Source organism: Miniopterus natalensis, chromosome 4, assembly GCF_054644295.1.
Source record: "Miniopterus natalensis isolate mMinNat1 chromosome 4, mMinNat1.hap1, whole genome shotgun sequence".
In the NCBI taxonomy this organism is placed as follows: Eukaryota; Metazoa; Chordata; class Mammalia; order Chiroptera; family Miniopteridae; genus Miniopterus; species Miniopterus natalensis.
The window spans coordinates 72,669,432-72,687,205 of NC_142084.1; the positions used below are offsets into that span (position 1 = coordinate 72,669,432).

Here is a 17,774-nt window from a genome sequence, read left to right on the forward strand (position 1 = left end):
CTTGTTACTTAGCCCTGCCCAGCCGGGCGCGGGCGGGCGGCGTCGCCTTTAAGAGCTCCCCGGTGTTTTGGGGGCCGCGGGCCGGGCGCGCTGACCTGGTGCGCATGTCCCGGGCGGTGACGCCGGCGCCGGGCTCCATGTGTGCGGCTGAGGGGCGCATTATCTGGCCGGCGGCGCGGGCGGGCGGGCGGACCGGCGGAGCGTGCGCCGCGGGCCCGGGCGGCTCCACAGGAGGAACGAGAACGCGTGGCCCGGCGCCCCCGGTCCCTCGGCCGCCCGGCCCCGCCGGTGCTCCTGACCCCACGGCCCTGAGAACCTGCGCGCTGCCCTAGGGCCCGGGCGGCCCACGGCCCGGTAAGTTCCGGACCAAACTTGGCGGGGGCGGGGGGGTTGGGGGCCTGGGCCAGGGGCGCCCATTGGAGACTGGAGCGTCGGGTGCGGTGTGGACCAGAGTCTGGGGGTCGTGAGGGACCCACGCGTGAGCATGAAAAAGTGAGGGCGAGTGAGTTCTACTCCTTGTTTTCCGGGAGCGTCTTTCTCGCGCTGTCCTGGAAAGTTCCGTGCTCTGTCGCCGCCCGGGCACGTGGGGGCCGGGTGGGGTTCCGGGCAAATCGCGGTGTCGCCCCTGTGCCTCTTGCGTTTCCATTGGGGCCAGGGAGAGGCTGGGCCGCGAGTCCCTGCTTCTGAGCGGCCCGAACTGGCGGGGTAGGTTGGGGTGGCAGGCGGGAGGCACGTGGGCGCAAGGGGCGGGGGTGCGGGCGGGCCGCGGGGGTCCCGGGCTGGCGGGGCCGGGCCGCGGCGCTGGACCCCGTGGCGCGACGGCGGCAGATCCCGTGTCAGAATAAGAGTCCCCGCGCGCCCACGCCTGCAGGGCCAGCCCTCCCCCCGCTCTCGCCCTTCCTGCCTGACCCCCGGGAGCTGCAGGATCCTTCCCCCTCTCTTTCCTCCAGCCTTTTACAGGGCCCTACTCTTCAAATATGCCTCTTTAATTTAGGCAGTGGCTCTACTGAGTTCTTTTTTCCCACCTGGAATGGGTCTGCATAAGTGACTAGACAGCAGCAGCTGTTCTTTTAAAGGTATTATTGCCAAGAATCGGAATTGATCACTTCAACAAGGAAGGGCTTATGGGCAGGGCCTCAGCCTAGAGCGTGACTGACACTTGGTGTGAGCATACAGGGACCCAGAAATGAATGGGAACCCCTCCTTAGAGAACTGAATGACAACCGTTGGGTGTATGTTTCTGCTCTGCCATGGGAATTTTGCAGGGACTGCTTGATTTTGTGTATCTGACCCAAGGTCTTTAGGTGTGTAGTTCATCCTTATCTTAAGAGCTTTGGATTCTTTAGATCAAAGTCCGGATGAGTCACTTGGCCTTTAATTTTCTCTCTTCCTCACTCTTCTTTAAGTTTTCTTGGAGTTCACAGTGCTTGCTAAGTCTCTGGTTCTGTGTGTCTGTTTCCCACAGTGACACCTTCTGGCTGTGGCAGCACAGAGAACCTGACCGACAGACAGACTTTGTGCATTTGCTTCAGTCTTGTTGATATTCTTTTCTGTTTTTCTTCTGGTAGTGGTTACAGATTTTCTTTTAAGTTAGATTATGTGAAATATTTGCTGTCATCCAATCAGTATCAGTATGATGGTAAGATCAGTAACTTGTTAGACCTGACAGCAAACTGTGGAGGAGGGCTAATAGATCACACTAGCCTCCAGATTTGAGTGCCTACTGTATGCCAAGCTCAATGTACAGACATCTTCCGTACCCAGAACAATCTAATGAGCTGTGGGAAGTATAGACTCCACTTTACAGGTGAGGAAACTAAGGCTCCCTTGAGTGGTGGAAAGGCAGAGCTGGGCTTGAACTTGCTGTGTGGGGCACCAGAGACTAGGAATGTTTTGTTTGCAAACCCAATGTGTGAGCATTTCCTGGGAGCTCCTAAAACACAAGGCCATTTACTTGTCCAGGCTCCAGTGCACCCCTACTTGGTGGAGGTATGGGATGACTTGGTGACACCGTTTTAGCCATGCTTTGTCCTCAGAGTTACCAGCTGGCCTTTAAGGAGCCAAATGGAAGAGTTACCTCTTTGCAGTCACTTCTTCAGCTTCTAGCTCAGGAAAGGTGGTTCTTTTCTAAAGGAAGCAGTTTAGAATGAGAATTTTGAGAGTGATTTGCTAGATTCTCTTGTCATTTACTCCTCACCCTTTATCTTTCATCTCTTATTCCTCCCCTAAGATTCTGAAGCTAGTTTTTTACAGAGGACTGCCTCTCATCTTGGTTGTGGTGTAGAGAATGGATTGCTTCTGTATTACTGATTTGGATGCATTGTTATTTCCACTCAGATGACATCATTTTTTTAAATGTCAAGTCATTTCTATTAATTCAATATTATTTGGCAGATCTACAATCTTATATTTTGATAGTGAGGAAAGAAATACTACTACTTTGGGTAGAAAAAATTCTGTAAGGATTTGTACCAAAATGTCAACAACAAAATCTCTTGGTTAGGGTTAATAGGTTTTTTGTTGTTTTTTTTAAAAACTTTTTGGTATATCTGTTTTTTATTTTTTTAGCGTAAAATAAGGAACATTTTTTGAGTAAGAAAACACATTTTAAAGGCTCCATTTCTCAACTCTTCGGTAGCTTCTCTCATTTGTTTTGCATCATTTCGTGAATTTCTGGCATTGCAAGTAGTGATTTCTGGATTGATTTATTCAATAATGATCAGAGTGTGTACTGTGCTAAGAATCCCTGCTTAGCCGAGTTTATGGTGAGATTAGGGGGAGAAAAATCATAATTAATCTCATGAACATGGGGAAACTTAAAAGGGCCAAGGAGAGGACGCCATGACCTTTGTGAACAAGACTCGAAGGGTCCTTCCTTCAACTGGGATCAGCGGATAAGTAGGAGTTAAGTAGATAAAGAGGAAAAGGGAGAGCATTTCTGTCAGGGAGACTGAAGGAAAATCATGGTTGGAGCAGAGAGAGACAGACACATGAGGGAGATGAGATGGGTAACCCTGGGGCTGAGGGGGTCTGGGATTTACCTATCAAGGATAAGGAGGGACTGAGGGACCATGTGGTGCGATGAGTCTCACAACTAGGGCCTCTTTGGGCCCTAAAGAGCAGGCAGCTGAAGGATGCTCCTGAAAGACATGAGTGGGAAAGGTAGCAAAGCCATTATGAAATGTTGGCATTTTCTTGGGAGAAAATTAAGAATGACCTGCAGAGTCTTGACTATACTACTACTTAACAGAGACAAAAATATGCCCTTACCACTGAATTCAGTTAAGGACTGTCAGGGTGCTAACCTCTAGAAGGGGCAACTCAAGTCCTTTTCTGGAGAAATACCTGCTGGACTTGGGATGTTTCTGTGCTATCAACAGAAATGGCCAAAGCTATTTTCCCTAGATGGTTTTCTCCTTGGTAATTGAGTTAATTTATGCTCAGTGTAGAAAAATTGGAAGATTATGAAACAGGTGAGGTCTTCATGAGCATCTCTGGGATTTCCTTGTTATAGTTGTTGGGTTGGGAAGTGCAGCAGAACCAGAAGAACGAGTTGGCAGTGTTATAGTTTGAGGCTTACAGAATTGTGCTGCCTGCTAAGTGCGGTTGGTTGGTAGAATGGATGCTCTTGAGTTATCTGAACTGTTTTAGGAGGTGACTTAGACCATCTGGCCTTAGATTGCTATACTTTGAGGTATAATGCAACTTATTTTTTAAATATATTTTTTGTTAATCCTCACCTGAGGATATTTTTTCCATTGATTTTTTCAGAGAAAGTGGAAGGGGGGGAGGGGAGCGCAGAGAAAGGGGAGAGAGAGACATCAATGTGAGATGCATTGACTGGTTGCCTCCTGCATGTGCCCCAACCGGGGCTGGGGCTCAAACCTGCAACCCAAGTATGTACCCTGACAAGGAATTGAACCAGTGACTCTTTGGTGTGTAGGCTGACACTCTAACCACTGAGTTCACACAGGCCAGGGCTAATAAAACTTATTTTATGTGCTAACTGCAAAGCTACATCTCTGACTTGAATTAGGAAGGCAGCACGTTAAGGTAGAGATTTTAAAAGATGGGAAAAGTAGTAACAGCGAGGTGAAAGTAGTGAGACTAGTGTTCTTGGAAACAAAAGTACCAACTGGGGGGACACCCTGCACACGTGGATTCTGGCAAATGTGATCCAGGACTTTCTGGTCAAGAGGAATGTCAGACCATAGACTTCTTGCTCTTCTCTCTATTTGTGACCTCTTTGTCTGATGAAAATGTACGTTAGTCTTTCAGAAGACAAAGGAATTTAATAGAGTATCTGTAGGTAGCTTTAGGAAATGACTGGGAATCCTTCAAAGTGGGGGAAAGAACCCTTGCAGCTTCTCAGTGCCCTGCACCCACTTTCTCCATCCTCACAAAGGTACCCCTGTTTCACAGGTGAGTTTGTCAGGGACCTTGCTTTCTTGTTCTCCCGATACCCAGCTCTTGGGTTTATATGAAAGGACTGAAGAATTGATATCCATCCAAGAAACAGGCCAGCATCCGAGATAGGAGGTACTGGCAGGGGGTAGCCAGTACCCCAAAGGGAGCTCGCAGCAAGTTGAGGCAGGAGTTTGGGGGAAGTTCGTAGGACTTTATGGCTACTTGGTGCAACTGCAGCTGGGGGCCTGGAGAGGGAGGCAGCGCCTGATTGGAGAGAAAAGTCTCCACTTGTTTGAGGCTGAAGAATCCTTTAGCTGGTTCTTCCTGCAGCTCTGTCTCCACACCCCTCACCACATGACCTGTTTTGCTGGTCAGGTCTTTTGGCTTCAACCTTTAAACTTAATTTAGCCTAAATGAGGTGATGCCTTTGATTACACTTAAAAAAATACTGCTGCAATATAGCAGCCAACCAGCTTCAGCTGCCAGGGAGACTGCTCATGTACAGTGTTGCCTGCTCTTTGCCACGTGAGGCTGTGGGCCTCTTCCCAGGCAGCAGGTTCCTGCAGCGACATAGTAGGCCAGCCCTGGCTTTGCCTCAGAGAGGTTGGGTGTGAGCTTAGCTCAGCCACTTCCTAGTGATGTGACCTTTCTGACCCTTGTCTTCTGTTTCCCATTTCTAAAAAGTGGGTGGTACTGTTTACCATGAATGGCTGAGTTGGGAGTGAGCTAATAAATGGAAGTGGCTTAGCGTAGCGCCTAGTACTTGTACCTGCTCAATAAATTGGAGTTCAGTGAGTATACCATTATGACTAGGACAGATGAGGAAGAGAACAAAAGCACTTCTCTGCTTCTCTCTCAAATGGAGCACCTTTACTCTTATGGGACAAACTGTAACTGTCTGCTCTATGCCTCTTGGAGCCACAGCCCATACCCACCTTCAAGATGGAAGAAGGCAAAGTCTCCTACAGAGGGTGACATTGCCTTGCTGTTTGCTATTTAAAAAAAAATAAAATAAATAAAATATATATATATTTTTTTCAATCCTCACTCGAGAATATTTTTTCATTGCCTTTCAGAGAGAGTGGAAGATAGAAACATCCATGTGAGAGAGAGAGACATCAATTGGTTGCCTCATGCACTTGCCCCAACAGGGGCCAGGGATTGAGCCTCCAACTGAGGTACGTGCCCTTGACCAGAATTGAACCCGAGACCCTTCACTCTGCGGACTAACCACTGAGCCAGATCGGCTAGGGTGCTGTTTGCTATTTTACAGCTGGGACTTGTCTCCAGCCTTTCTAATTTCAGACCTTGCATGTTTTTCTTGCTAGCCTCAGTGCCTCCCTAGAGATACAGAAACACTGGGTTTGTGGGGCTTCACCAGGGGAAAGGAGGCAGCCCCTTATGTGGCTCTGGGTTTGCTGAACCACACTTCTGACTTTCAGGATCAGCCCCTCCATCTCTGAGATGGGAAAATGTTTGCCAGGCTTATCTGTTGTGCGGCTCTGCCTTTGAGGACCAAGAGGGGCCCCTACATCTTGGCTTTATCCCTGATTAGATTCCGTCAGGGATGGGAAGTGGGTTGCCTGATGGTGCGTGCAGTGTCAAATGGGAGAGCCCTGCCTGAATCCTGTCCTGCTTCTAGACTTCCAGCTCTCTCACTGGCTTGGGGAATGAACAGATTGGTCACTGGCTACAGTTTACCACTCATTAGCCTTTATGAAACAGATTTGAGGAGCTAGATTTTCTTCATAAAAAAATCCTAACACAACTTAACAATTTGGAGATGTTGGGAGCTCATTGTAAGGATATGTCACCTAAAAAGTTCTGTCAGATTATCCAGAAGTAATGTGAAAAACCTTGTGGCCTTAAATTTTCATATAATCCAGCATAATAACATTTCCTTCAGTTCTTTTTTTTTTTTTTTTTTAAATATGTCTTTATTGATTTCAGAGAGAGGAAAGAAGGGGGGGAGAGAGAGAGAAACATCAATGATAAGAGAGTCATTGATGGGCTGCCTCCTGCACGCCCCCCACTGGGGATCGAGCCTGCAACCCGGGCATGTGCCCTGGCCGGGAATCGAACCCTGATCGCCTGGAGCCTAGGTCGACGCTCGACCGCTGAGCCACGCCTGGCCAGGCTTCCTTCAGTTCTAATTGTTCTGTGCAATGAGACCGTGAGTCAGTGGCTGTTAAACTCTACTCGACACTTTTTTTTCCCTTTAATTTTTAAAAATTAATTGATTAGAGACAGAGAGAGACATCGATCTGTTGTTCCACTTAGTTATGCATTCATTGGTAGATTCTTGTACATGCCCTGACTGGGGACTGAACCTGCAACCTTAGCGTATCAGGATGATGCTCTAACCAACTGAGCTACCTAGCCGGGGCCAACAGGTTCTTACCTTGGAGGCAGCTGCTCACTATGACCTTGGAGGTGAGCATGTTTCAGGCCAGGTCACTTGAGTTTCCATTTGGTGAATTTTTGTGGCAGTGACAGCAGACTTAGTTTTCTTGTGTGTTTTGGGCAGATTCACTTTGCTAGTCAGTTTTGAAAACTTTGCTGCCACAACCTTCATTCACATCCACAGAAGAAACACATTTTCCCTAATTGCTCAGTGATTTGGGGAAAGTAGGAACATGGCAAACTGAATTCTTGATTTGAAGGAATTGGTTGAATCACCCCATACCTGTGATGTTCTCAGGACTTGTGTGTATTGACCGAACATCTGAACTTCATTTTCTGTTGCCTCATGTACTGTTCCTGTGCATTAAAGTGTTGGTGCCCACCACCTTAATGGCAGTGGTTCTTTCAGAGGATTCTATAGTCAGATCCCTCCCTGGGTGGGATTCTCCTATACCCACTGGAACCCTGGGAGATTTCGAGGGTTTGATTAGTGTTTTCTTTAACATTTTTGTTTGATTAACTGACTGACCTCAGCATTTTGTTTGTGGGTCATGGTCATTTGTCTCCCCAAACCATTACAGTTTCTATTATTGAGGCTTTTCCCCCCTCTCTTTCTAACCCAAGTGACAGTTCTAAAGTCTGGGGAGGAGGCAAGGAGTGTCAGGTGTCAGTGGTAGGAGTTGCCTGGTCTGCTTTTGAAGTTTTCTTGGGTAAAGATATTAATGTATGGAGTCTGGATTGAAATGTAATTGCAGACTTACTGCCAATTTATATTTGTCAGGCAGGGCATTAGAAATGTAACTATTTTTGGTCCTTGGGCAGCAGACAACTTTAGGATTCACCTGGGACTAGCTTGCTTCTGTGTGCAGTTTTGCTGTGTGCCCACGATACTGCACACAGACTTCATTCATGATGAGAGGGGGGCCCTTGATATTATACACTGGAAGTTGAGGCTCTCGAGGAGTGGCCTTTCCCCAGCTGACTTGCAGAAGGGAGGGGAACATAGATAGTTCTCTGTTCCCTCTTGGAGCTATCCTGGTCTGATTGGTCATCTTTTCTTTTTTCTTTTTCTTTTTTTAATATATCTTTATTGATTTCAGAGAGAGGAAGGAAGAAGGAGAGAGAGAGCGATAGAAACATCAATGATGAGAGAGTCGTCATTGATCGGCTGCCCCCTGCACACCACTGACAGGGGATCGAGCCTGCAAACCCGGCATGTGCTGAACCACGATCTGGATCCTAGGTTGATGCTCAACTGCTGAGCCATGCCTGGCCGGGCTCTGTCATCTTTTTTTTCATGGCTTGGTTAGTTTTGTTTTGTTTTAATTTCCTCCTCCCTTTATTTATGTAGGTCCATTGGCAGGTTTCCTTTTAGAGCCAAGGTCATCGTGGTGTGAGGATGGGACAGGACACAGGGAGAAAGAACTCAGGGCTGCCTTTTTTTGGAATTGAGTGGGTGATGACTTTCAATTTTAAGAGCATAAAACTGCTTTTCCTATTAAAAAAAAAAGTAATGGCACTTGGGTAGACATCTTTCAGGTGCCATGCGGATGACCATTTCAGAATCCTTAAAAGCAACCCATGGAAATAAGGTGGAACTTGCTTAACATTAGGCCCTAGACCAGGCTCCGATGGTCAGCTGTGCTAGTTCATGGTAAGAGAAAGAGGCTTTGACACTCTGCAAAGGATACTGGATGGTTCTAGAACAGTGCAACCTTTCTGCTAAAAAGCATTTTCAGGAAGGTTATTTACTATATATCCTTTATATCTGTGGGAGTCTGTTCTGGCTGCTGGAGTGGTCTTTAAACCATATTACAGGTCTGGTTATAGGGGCTGAACATGTTTTGTTTGGAGAAGAGAAGATTGGGGGTGGGGGTGGGGGATGGCAAGGATTTCCAGGAGGCCCATTGGTGAGTCAGGATTGATTGGAAGGCCTTTCCGGTTGGATCCATCATGCACCTCCTCACCCCCTCAGGGAGTGAGGAAGGGGTTCCTCTTACTTTCCAGAGATGATATTAGGTAACCCTGCCACAAAAGGCAACAGAAGTAGACAGGTCATCATCACCTGGGGTAGGAGCTCAGCACTGGGTGAGCAGCTCAGAGAGGAACACTCACCTGTGAAGTTTGAGATGGTGGGAGTTTGTTCACTTTGTTGCCTTGGTTTACAAAAGGAAAAGGAAAGAAATTGCTTAGAAAAATTAGGGTAACTTTGATTTGTTTAACCAGCTTTTTGAGTCTCTGAACCACTGTTGTTTCCTTAAGCTATTTAAAAAAGTTAAGGTCCTGGCCCAGTAGCTAAGTTGGTTGGATTGTCATCCAGATATACCAAGGTTGCAGGTTTGATCCTGTTTCAGGGTACATACAAGAATCAACCAATGAATGCATAAGTAAGTGGAACAAATCAATGTTTCTCTCTCCTGCCCCCCCTCAAATAAAAAAAAAAAAAGTTAACTGTTTGCATTTAAGAGCATAAGCTACTCTGGACAGTACCCCATGGAGTGAAATGCAGTGTGGGCTTCTCATCACTACATGTTGAAATGACCAGGGCAGATATGTTGCTGGCTGTGGGATTCTTTAAGCAGAGCTTCTTAGCCAGTGGGCTGTGATGGGAGTGGCGCAGAGATGTCCTTGCAGCTAGGTGGCCCCAGCCCCTGGGTAGCACCTGAGGCCGAATAGCCTTGTTTTACTCCAGTGTGTTGTGAAAATATCATTTTTGTTATATGCCATGATGTGAGAAAGATGGGCATCTTAATCTGTGTCTGTTCCCTGTTGCGTCCATCATATCCCCGCACCCCCAGTGTTCTGAGAAGACATAAGGTTTTCTTGGTCTTGGGGTTTACAGCTCTTGTGGAGAAGGTGTGTGACACTGGACTAGACTGTTCACAAGGTGGGTCCCCTGCACTGGAGCCTCAGGGAGGGGTGAAATAGGCAGATCACCCTCCCAGATGCCAGGGTTTATGGAAAGTCTAGAGGGAAAGAAGATTGCAAAATGCAGGTAGGTTCTGATTATTGTTAATGACCTTAAATGGAAAGCTGTTTATACTTCATCCTAAAAGCATGGGGAGTCCTCAGAGATTTCTGGAGAGAAGAATGTCAACTTGAATTGGGCAGGGAAGCCACTCAGGAGAAAAGGCCATTGGTAAAAGGCAGGAAGGAGTTAATACAGTCTTGAATTTGTTTGACAGGGAGTAAAAAGTAGGGACAGGTGCTGGAGACACTGTGCAGGTAGATTGGGTGGAGACTAACCTGGATACCAGGAGATGAGGACAGGTTATCTGTTTATTCAACAACAGGGGTAGCTTTCCTTCTTGTGCTGTGCTGTGCTTCTGGGGTCAGGTGATGGGTGAGATGGACTGTTTCTGTCCTTGGGGATCTATGGCCACATGGAGAGACAGGATAGAGTACCCTGAGAAAGGAAGGATGGGCAGGAACACATCTGAGTGGTGGCAGCTGAGTGACACAGGCCCCCCCAGATTGTGGGTCTTTTTTTTAATCCTCACCTGAGGATATATTTTTTCCATTGCTCTTCAGAGAGAGTGGAAGGGAGAGAGAGAGAGAAAGAAACGTTGATGTAAGAGAGACACATCAGTTGGTTTCCTCCCGCATGCACCCTGACAGGGATTGAGCCTGTAACAGGCTGTTATGTGTACTTGGCTGGAATTGAACCTGGGACCCTTCAGTCTTCAGGCTGACACTCTAACCACTGAGTCAAACAGGCTAAGGCTGTGGGTCTCTTTTTGTTTTTTTTAAAAAATATATATATTAATTTCAGAGAGAGGGAGAGAGAGAAACATCAATGACAGAGTCATTGATCGGCTGCCTCCTGCACGCCCCCTGCTGGGGATCAAGCCAGCAACCTGGGCATGTGCCCTGACTGGGAATCTAACCTGGATCTCCTGGATCATAGGTTGATGCTTAACTGCTGATCCATGCCCTTCTGGCATAGGCTGTGGGTCTTTGATTTTAAGAGTACTGAGTTTGAGCAAAAGTGAGGTGAGTTGGGTTCTGGAGAAGGTGGTTTTAGGTTGTATCTACTACTGAGTGGAAGAAGGAGGTGTTGGTGAGACAGCCCAGCATGGCCACTCTCTGCTTGTCTGGGTGGGGAGGACACAGTAATTCGAGGTGTGACTGTCAGGACCCTCGGGGCATGTCTTTTAGGGACATTTCTGTGATCCCTCTGGGGCTCTGGGGCCAGGTGCCGAACTTGATCTGCCCTTGCATTTCCTCCTCCCCAAACTAATAGTGCTTTGTGTTAGGTGAGTGCAATAAATGATAGGTGAGAGAATAAAATATCTGAGGGACTATCTCTTACATGTCGGAAAAGTTCTGCTCTGCTCCTAGGAATGAAGTAGTGATGAATGAATGGAAATTAGAGGGACACAGTCCTTAACATAGTCTGAGAAAGAGCTTTGTAGCAATTAGAGGGATCAGGAAGAGGCTCGATGTGATTCCAGTGCCCTGGGAGCTAGTCAGTAACCCACATTTTCTAGATTCTGAGGATTTTCTAGCTTGAGATTTTGGACACTTTTCTAGAAAGACCAAGAGTGATTAAGATGCTTCTCTAAAATATCCACATGAATGATTCCAACAGCTGATGCTTCCTGGTTTGAGAAATTTTCCTTGTTTCACGCATTGCTCAAATGTTTTTAAAACTTGGCTCTTTTGGCAGAGTCCAGGGGAGAAGACAGGTGGGTGTCTTGCCAAGTGATGACACTGGTCTTGAGAGTAGGGAGGGGTTGTGGTTGCAGGAAGGAAAGGAGCCTTGGGAATTTGGCACTTGGGAGAAAATGACTTGGATCAGAGAGCGGCACCTGGCTGGTGATGATCACAACGCCATCAGGGTCCTGACTTGGGGGTTGAAAGTAGTAGTGAGGAATCAGGTGAGTTGGGTGAGGGCAGCAGCCTGATGCCCCATATGCAAGCTGGGAGGGCTGGCATTTGCTCTGGCTAAGGCCCACCTGGGAAACCCTGCCTGCAGGGTCTAGGCTGTTCCCTGGGCCCTCTGCCGTCCTTGAACTCTCCTTGCTTTGTTAGTGACCAGGGGAACCAGTCCTCTTCCCACATGTCTGCTCTGTTCACTGCCTTACATGGATGAGGGCTGTGGTGTTTGAACAGAAGAAAGGAAGTCTGGCCCAGCCTGGCGTGGCTCAGCGGTTGAGCATCCACCTAGGATCTAGGAGATGGTGGTTCGATTCCCAGTCAGGGCACATGCTGGGGTTGTGGGCTTGATCCCCAATAGGGGGCGTGCAGGAGGCAGCCAATCAATAACTCTCTCATCACTGATATTGCTCTCTCTCCCTCTCCCTTCCTCTCTCTGAAATCAACAAAGACATATTTTAAAAAAAAAAGTCCATTGGATGCTGGCTTGTACAATGAGTCTCAGTCCTTTAGGAGGTTTACCAGCAATTCAGTAAAGGGTTAAGTTAGTGTGCTCTCAGAAGAGGGTGTGTACTGATCTTTGCTCTAGGAAGTTTTCCCCAGAGCCCTGGGAAGGATTCAGCCCAAGGATGGTCTCAGAGTCGGACTGTTCTAGATTTACAGTGGTTCAGATCTGAGCCTGGACCTGGGAGATGGCAGATCTGGTTCTGAATCCCCATCTGACTTCTTAACCCTGTGACCCTGTCCAATCACCTTGATCTCTCAGCCCCAGCTTTCTTACCTGTCAAGTGTGGGCATCAGTGGCAGGCCCCTGTGTGAAGTGTGGGTAACAGTGGCAGTCCCCGTGTGAAGTATAGGTGACCTTGGTAGTATCCATGTGAAGTGTAGGTGACAATGGCAGTCCCATGTTAAATGTGGGTTACGGTATAGTCCCTTGTGTGAAGTGTGGGTGACAGTGGCAGTCCCTCATGTGAAGTGTAACATTGGCAGCTCCCCCTTGAAGTGTGGGTAACTTTGGCAGTACCTCGTTCTGTGGTTATGGGGATTAAAGGAAGTCAGGCATGTAAAGTGCTGGCATGGGGCCTGGTACCAAATAAAGAATTCAGTAATTGTTAGCCACTGTTACACTTTTCTTTTCTCCTTTAGTAACTAACTCTCTTTTCAACATGTTACATAAAGATGATTCTTGCAATGTCACCCAAAGTTGTCCTCAGTGGGCTTTTTCTGTAGCAGTTTGAATTTGTGTGCCCAAAGGTAGCTTTCTCAATGAAGAGTCAGGCATTTCCCTCTTGCCCCACTGAAACATGAACACTCAGGAAGAGGCCTGGTCCATGGGGAGAGCAGAAGCCCCATCCCTGGCAGTAGTGGCACAGGGGTCTTCGAGACAGACCTGCAGGGCCTGGGTTTGTGTTAGGCTGCTGAAGTCAGCAGAGCAGTGGTATGGGCGTGGGGGGAGGCATGCGGGTCACCAGCATGGCTTGCTCAATAAAGGCTTAGGTGAATGAATGCCCCCACTTTGTCCCCCTCATGGCCTGTCTCCTCCTTGCCCCTGCCTGTCTTGCAACCTCCCTGCAGGAAGGGCTGGTGTCCTGGGACCCTGGGTGACTTCCCAGGAGATGTCTTGCTTGGGATTGGTTTTCCTGGTAGGATTGTGCTTAGAGACACTGTAGTGAGGTGGACTTTGTGGGTTGCTTGGGAACCTGGCCCCACTTAGGGCAGTGTTTCTCTGGGATGTACAGTCCTGAGTTCTCAATAACCAACAGCTTAGAAGTCCACCTTTGCTTGGAAGACAAAGTATATGCTGGCCCTGTGTGTGCATATTTGCATATGCACACATGTGCTTGTGGGGGGGGAGGTGCTTGCCTTGCCTGCTGGAGAGGAGCCTGACCTGTGCAGTCAGTCTTGTGTGTGCACATGGAATAAAGACATTCCAGTTTGTTGAATGTGGACTTTGTGTGGCAGAGTCCTGCCTTTTTGGGGCCCCCAGCTTTGGGTTTAGTCTCAAATGCAGGCCAAGTCCCACTGAGGTCATAACCCAAGCCTGTGTGGCCCTTACAGATTTCTTTCTTTCTTTAAGGCAGAGAGATTCAAGTGACCTCATAACACATCAGAGTTTTAGTACTAAAATTTCTTACCAGCAAGGTAAACTCCTGTCTTGAGGAAGAAGCAGCAAGCAAGTTGCAAGACTCCTGTTTCCTTGCCATCCCATCTTGGGAGGCAGGCCCTTCACTCTTCTAAAGCTTCTGTGGGGCACTTTGGCCTTTGCTGCCTTGCTCCTCTTAGAGCAGGGTTCTCCAGGTATTCGACCCCCAGTGCAGCTTTCTTCCTGTGTGCTCCTTAGATGCTGGCTCTTTTTGGACATGTCGAAAAAAACTCCCAGCAGATAGTGAGCCCTGTGTCTGTCTGGCACCTCCTCTCCCCTCAAGCGGCCCTTCTGTGAGGATTACATGATGGGAAGTGTCCATGCAGGGTTCTGGGAAGCTCTGACAGCTGAGAGAAGCTTGGTGTAGCCCACCACCACCTCATTTTACCCTGTTGTGCTGCGGGTGATGAGCACAGTGTGCAATTCTGTGAACACCCTCCCCGAGGACCACCTCTTTCTGGCACCCTCATGTTTTTATTGTCAGGAAGGTATGTCTGTTGATATAGTTTTTCAGTTCTTAATTGGTGTGTGTAGAATAGGCCACAATCTTACTGATGGATGTTGCCATTTGTTAATAGTTTCTTCCTTCACACTTTGCAGCATTTTAGTCAGTCACATGGTTTTTGCCATTGCTGCCGTGCTTCATCATCAGAGTTGCAGCAGTAATGAAGTGTCTGGGTCTGGGAACCAGCTTGTTGGCCTGGACCTTGCAGTGAGGCCTCAGGACCCCTTGGGCCAACTACGTGGCCTCAATCAAGGTCATCAATGATGTGTTTGGTTTACAGCTCCTGCCACAACTGAGAAGTTAATAGATGATGTTGACGATTTGACCTGGCCCCTAATGGTCAAAGAAACTGAATCCTGCCTCTTAGGGAAGCTTGGTTGGTCAGATGGTTATAGGTTCTTATTGGAATGCCCAATGTCAGAGTGGATTTCTAGAATTCTACCAAGTCCATGCTTCTGTTCAAAACTTGGCTCCGGGCATTTGGAAGGTTTGTGGATAGATGACACTGACCCTGCCATCTGCCTGGGTGCTCACTAGTCGCTCCGGATTTGGATCTAGGCAGATCCTTTAATGGTCCAGAAACTACCAGCTTCAGTAGACCTCAGTCACTCATTCCTGGTCTCCTGTTGTGAGCCTGGAGGATGGGACCCTTCTTTGAGATCAAGGCAGAGGTTCCCTGAGACTCTAGATCTTTCCAGGGTTAGAGGTAAGAGCTGGAGGTACTCCCTGTTTACCTTTCTTCAGGGAGATTTTTGCCTTCGTGTCTGCTGTTGCTAACTGATCACAGTAGTTAGTCTTATTTTGGATGTTGCAGGGTTAAATTCTATGAACTACTGTGGGTAAATTTTGCTTGTATTCCAGGACTGTGAAGTTCTTTTCCTCTAGCCTATGCCCAGGTCTTCATTTGTATACAGTGGGACTGCCTCAGAATGCTGCTCTTTCTGGGTGCTTATGAACAACAAACAGAAGTTTTCCCTTTTCCCTTCCAAAGAAAAACATCCTGGAAAGTATGTGGGGAGTACCTGCCGGAGGTACAAGATTGCATGCCAGATCTAACTGTTTATGCACCAGGACAACCTGTTTGAAGGTGGCTCAGTAATATCCTCCATGCTGCTCCTCAGAAGACTTTGGGGATTCCTTGGTCGTCGCCCGCTCATGAATATGCAGATCAGGGTTGGTGCCTTGTTATCAACAAATAAGCAAGTGACCTGTCTGTTGAATGGGGGCTGTTTTTACTGTATGGAGATGTTTAGATGGTGGCTTTGCTCTGCTCTCATGGCACATACAACCCTGTGGCTGTGTGAACTGGGTTAAGACAGCACATGACACCTGTGGCCAGGGTCTAGGACCCCTTAGAGGCAGCAGAGGACACCCTGTTCATTGGTGAAAGAAGGATTCTTGCCTTTCCAGGAGGCTACCTGTTTGATAAGGTACTGCCTCTTTAAAAACAAACTCAAAACTTGCCACAGGAGTGGAATGGTTGGAGGATTTCTTTCTTTTTCTTCTTTTTTTTAATGTCTATTGATTTCAGAGAGAGGAAGGAAGAGGGGGAGAGAGAGAGAGAGAAAGAAACATCAGTGATGAGACAGTCATTGATCAGCTATCTCCTGCACACCCCCCTACTGGGGATTGAGTCCACAATCTGGGCATGTGCCCTTACTGGGAATCGAACCACGATCTCTTGGATCATAGCTCAACTGCTGAGGCACGCCAGCTGGGCAGGATTTATTTCTTGACATGAAAATAAACACAACCCAGCTATGAAGCTAATACAGTTGGTTGAGATACCATACATCATGGAGACCCTCTGGATGGTATGTCCTGGGAGGGAGGCTGGATGCCGTTGGGACCTCCTCCTGTTGGCCACAGGCTAAAATGGAGGCAATGTTTTCTGCAAGTGGGGCTTTTTGTGATCCTGACTCCCAAATTTTTCTGTTTTAACTGGTTCTGGAGACTCAGCTACCCCCTTGTTAGTTGTCTCAGGAAGGCTCTTGGCGTGTTTTGCAGTCACAGGTCACTCAGGGACATGTATGTTTGCAAAGGACATGTTTGTACGCTTTCTCGCCCAAACCAAACTAGGCAGGGAACTCCAGACTGTCTTTTTTTTTTTTTTTAATTCTCACCTGACGATATTTTTTTCCAATGATTTTTTTTTTTTTTTTTTTAAATGGAGATTGGAGGAGAGGAAGGAGGGAGGGAGGGAAGAGAGAAGGAGTGAGAGGGACACATTGATTGGTTGACTCCCACATGCGCCCCAACTGGGGCCAGGGATCGAGCCTGCAACTGAGGTACATGCCCTTGACTGGGAATCAAACCCACAACCCTTCAGTCCAAGTACTGACGCTCTAACCATTGAGCCAAACCAGCCAGGGCCAGACTGTCATTTTTTGCTTCCTTACTCTTACTCTCTTCAGGTGCACTTGATTCAGAGATAGTTGGGGTGCTCTGGGCTTTCCTTTTTGAAACAATGAGCACAAAATGCCCTCCCTCTGTGAATGGATATCTTGTGTGGGGTCCCTTGGTGTTACTCTTTTCTGTGCAGCGTCCATAGATCTCAGGTAGGGCCTGGGCCTGTTTCTGCCTCACAAGATAGATAGGCTTGGTACTTAGAACTTGCAGGGGATGCAGTGTTTTCCTTTTCAGTGTTGTGGATTGGTCGGTGGGCCATTTGGGCTAATTGTCTAGGTCTCTCATGTTGGAAGCTCAGAGTTCAATCCCCCAGTGGACCTGTATAAGGGTCCCCTGTCTAGCCCAGGTGTTCCAGGAAATATGTTTGGGTTGAGCTGTGATGTCTCTGGTTTCCACTTTTAGGAAAAGTTTGTGCACAAGAAAAGTTAGTCATCTTTGCTGTTCACTTGATGGACACTTTTTGACACACTGGCTTATGCCTGTGAGATGGGGCTGGAAAGGTGTGTCCAGAGAGACAGAGTGCTGTGGGAGGTAAGAGCTGGGGTGCGACAGGTGCACTTGAAGTTCATAAGAGGTAACATTTGATGCTGTCCTATCTCACCATTCTGAGTTTTTCCAGTGCCACTGTTTTTTTGCGCAATTTATTTGGGGATTGATGGGAAGCACTGGTTGATAGTGGAAGATGTCAGGGACATGCTGGTCTGGGAAGCAGGGTTCTAGAGACATTTTGGCTGTGGGTATACCAGGGCTTTGTCCAGGGCCTTTGTTCTGTACATACTTTGGTCCAAAGGGTTAAAATGTGTGGTGGTCTGCCTTGAAGAAATATTGTGCTAAATGAAATAAGCTAGACACAAAGGGACAAATACTGTGTGATCCTACTTATAGGAGGTCCCAGAATAGTCAGATTCATAGAGGCAGAAAATGGAATGTGGGTACCAGGGGCTGGGGGTAAGGGGATGGGGAGTTAGTGTTTAATGAGGACAGAGTTTCAGTTTTGCAAGATGTAAAAGTCTTGGAGATGAATGGTGG

The 17,774-nt window shown here is 47.7% G+C and overlaps 1 protein-coding gene across 2 annotated transcripts in view; it reads left to right on the forward strand.

Annotated features, from left to right (window-relative positions):
- Positions 1 to 17,774, forward strand: part of GATAD2A (GATA zinc finger domain containing 2A) — a 99,418-nt gene that overhangs the window by 13,355 nt on the left and 68,289 nt on the right. The window contains exon 1 of one of the 2 annotated variants that reach the window (XM_087816839.1): positions 233 to 354. The exons of the other annotated variant lie outside the window; for it this stretch is intronic. The gene's annotated coding sequence lies outside the window, so the exon portion shown is untranslated. Of the gene's footprint in view, positions 1 to 232; positions 355 to 17,774 lie in introns of those variants that run through there. 2 annotated transcript variants of the gene reach the window in all.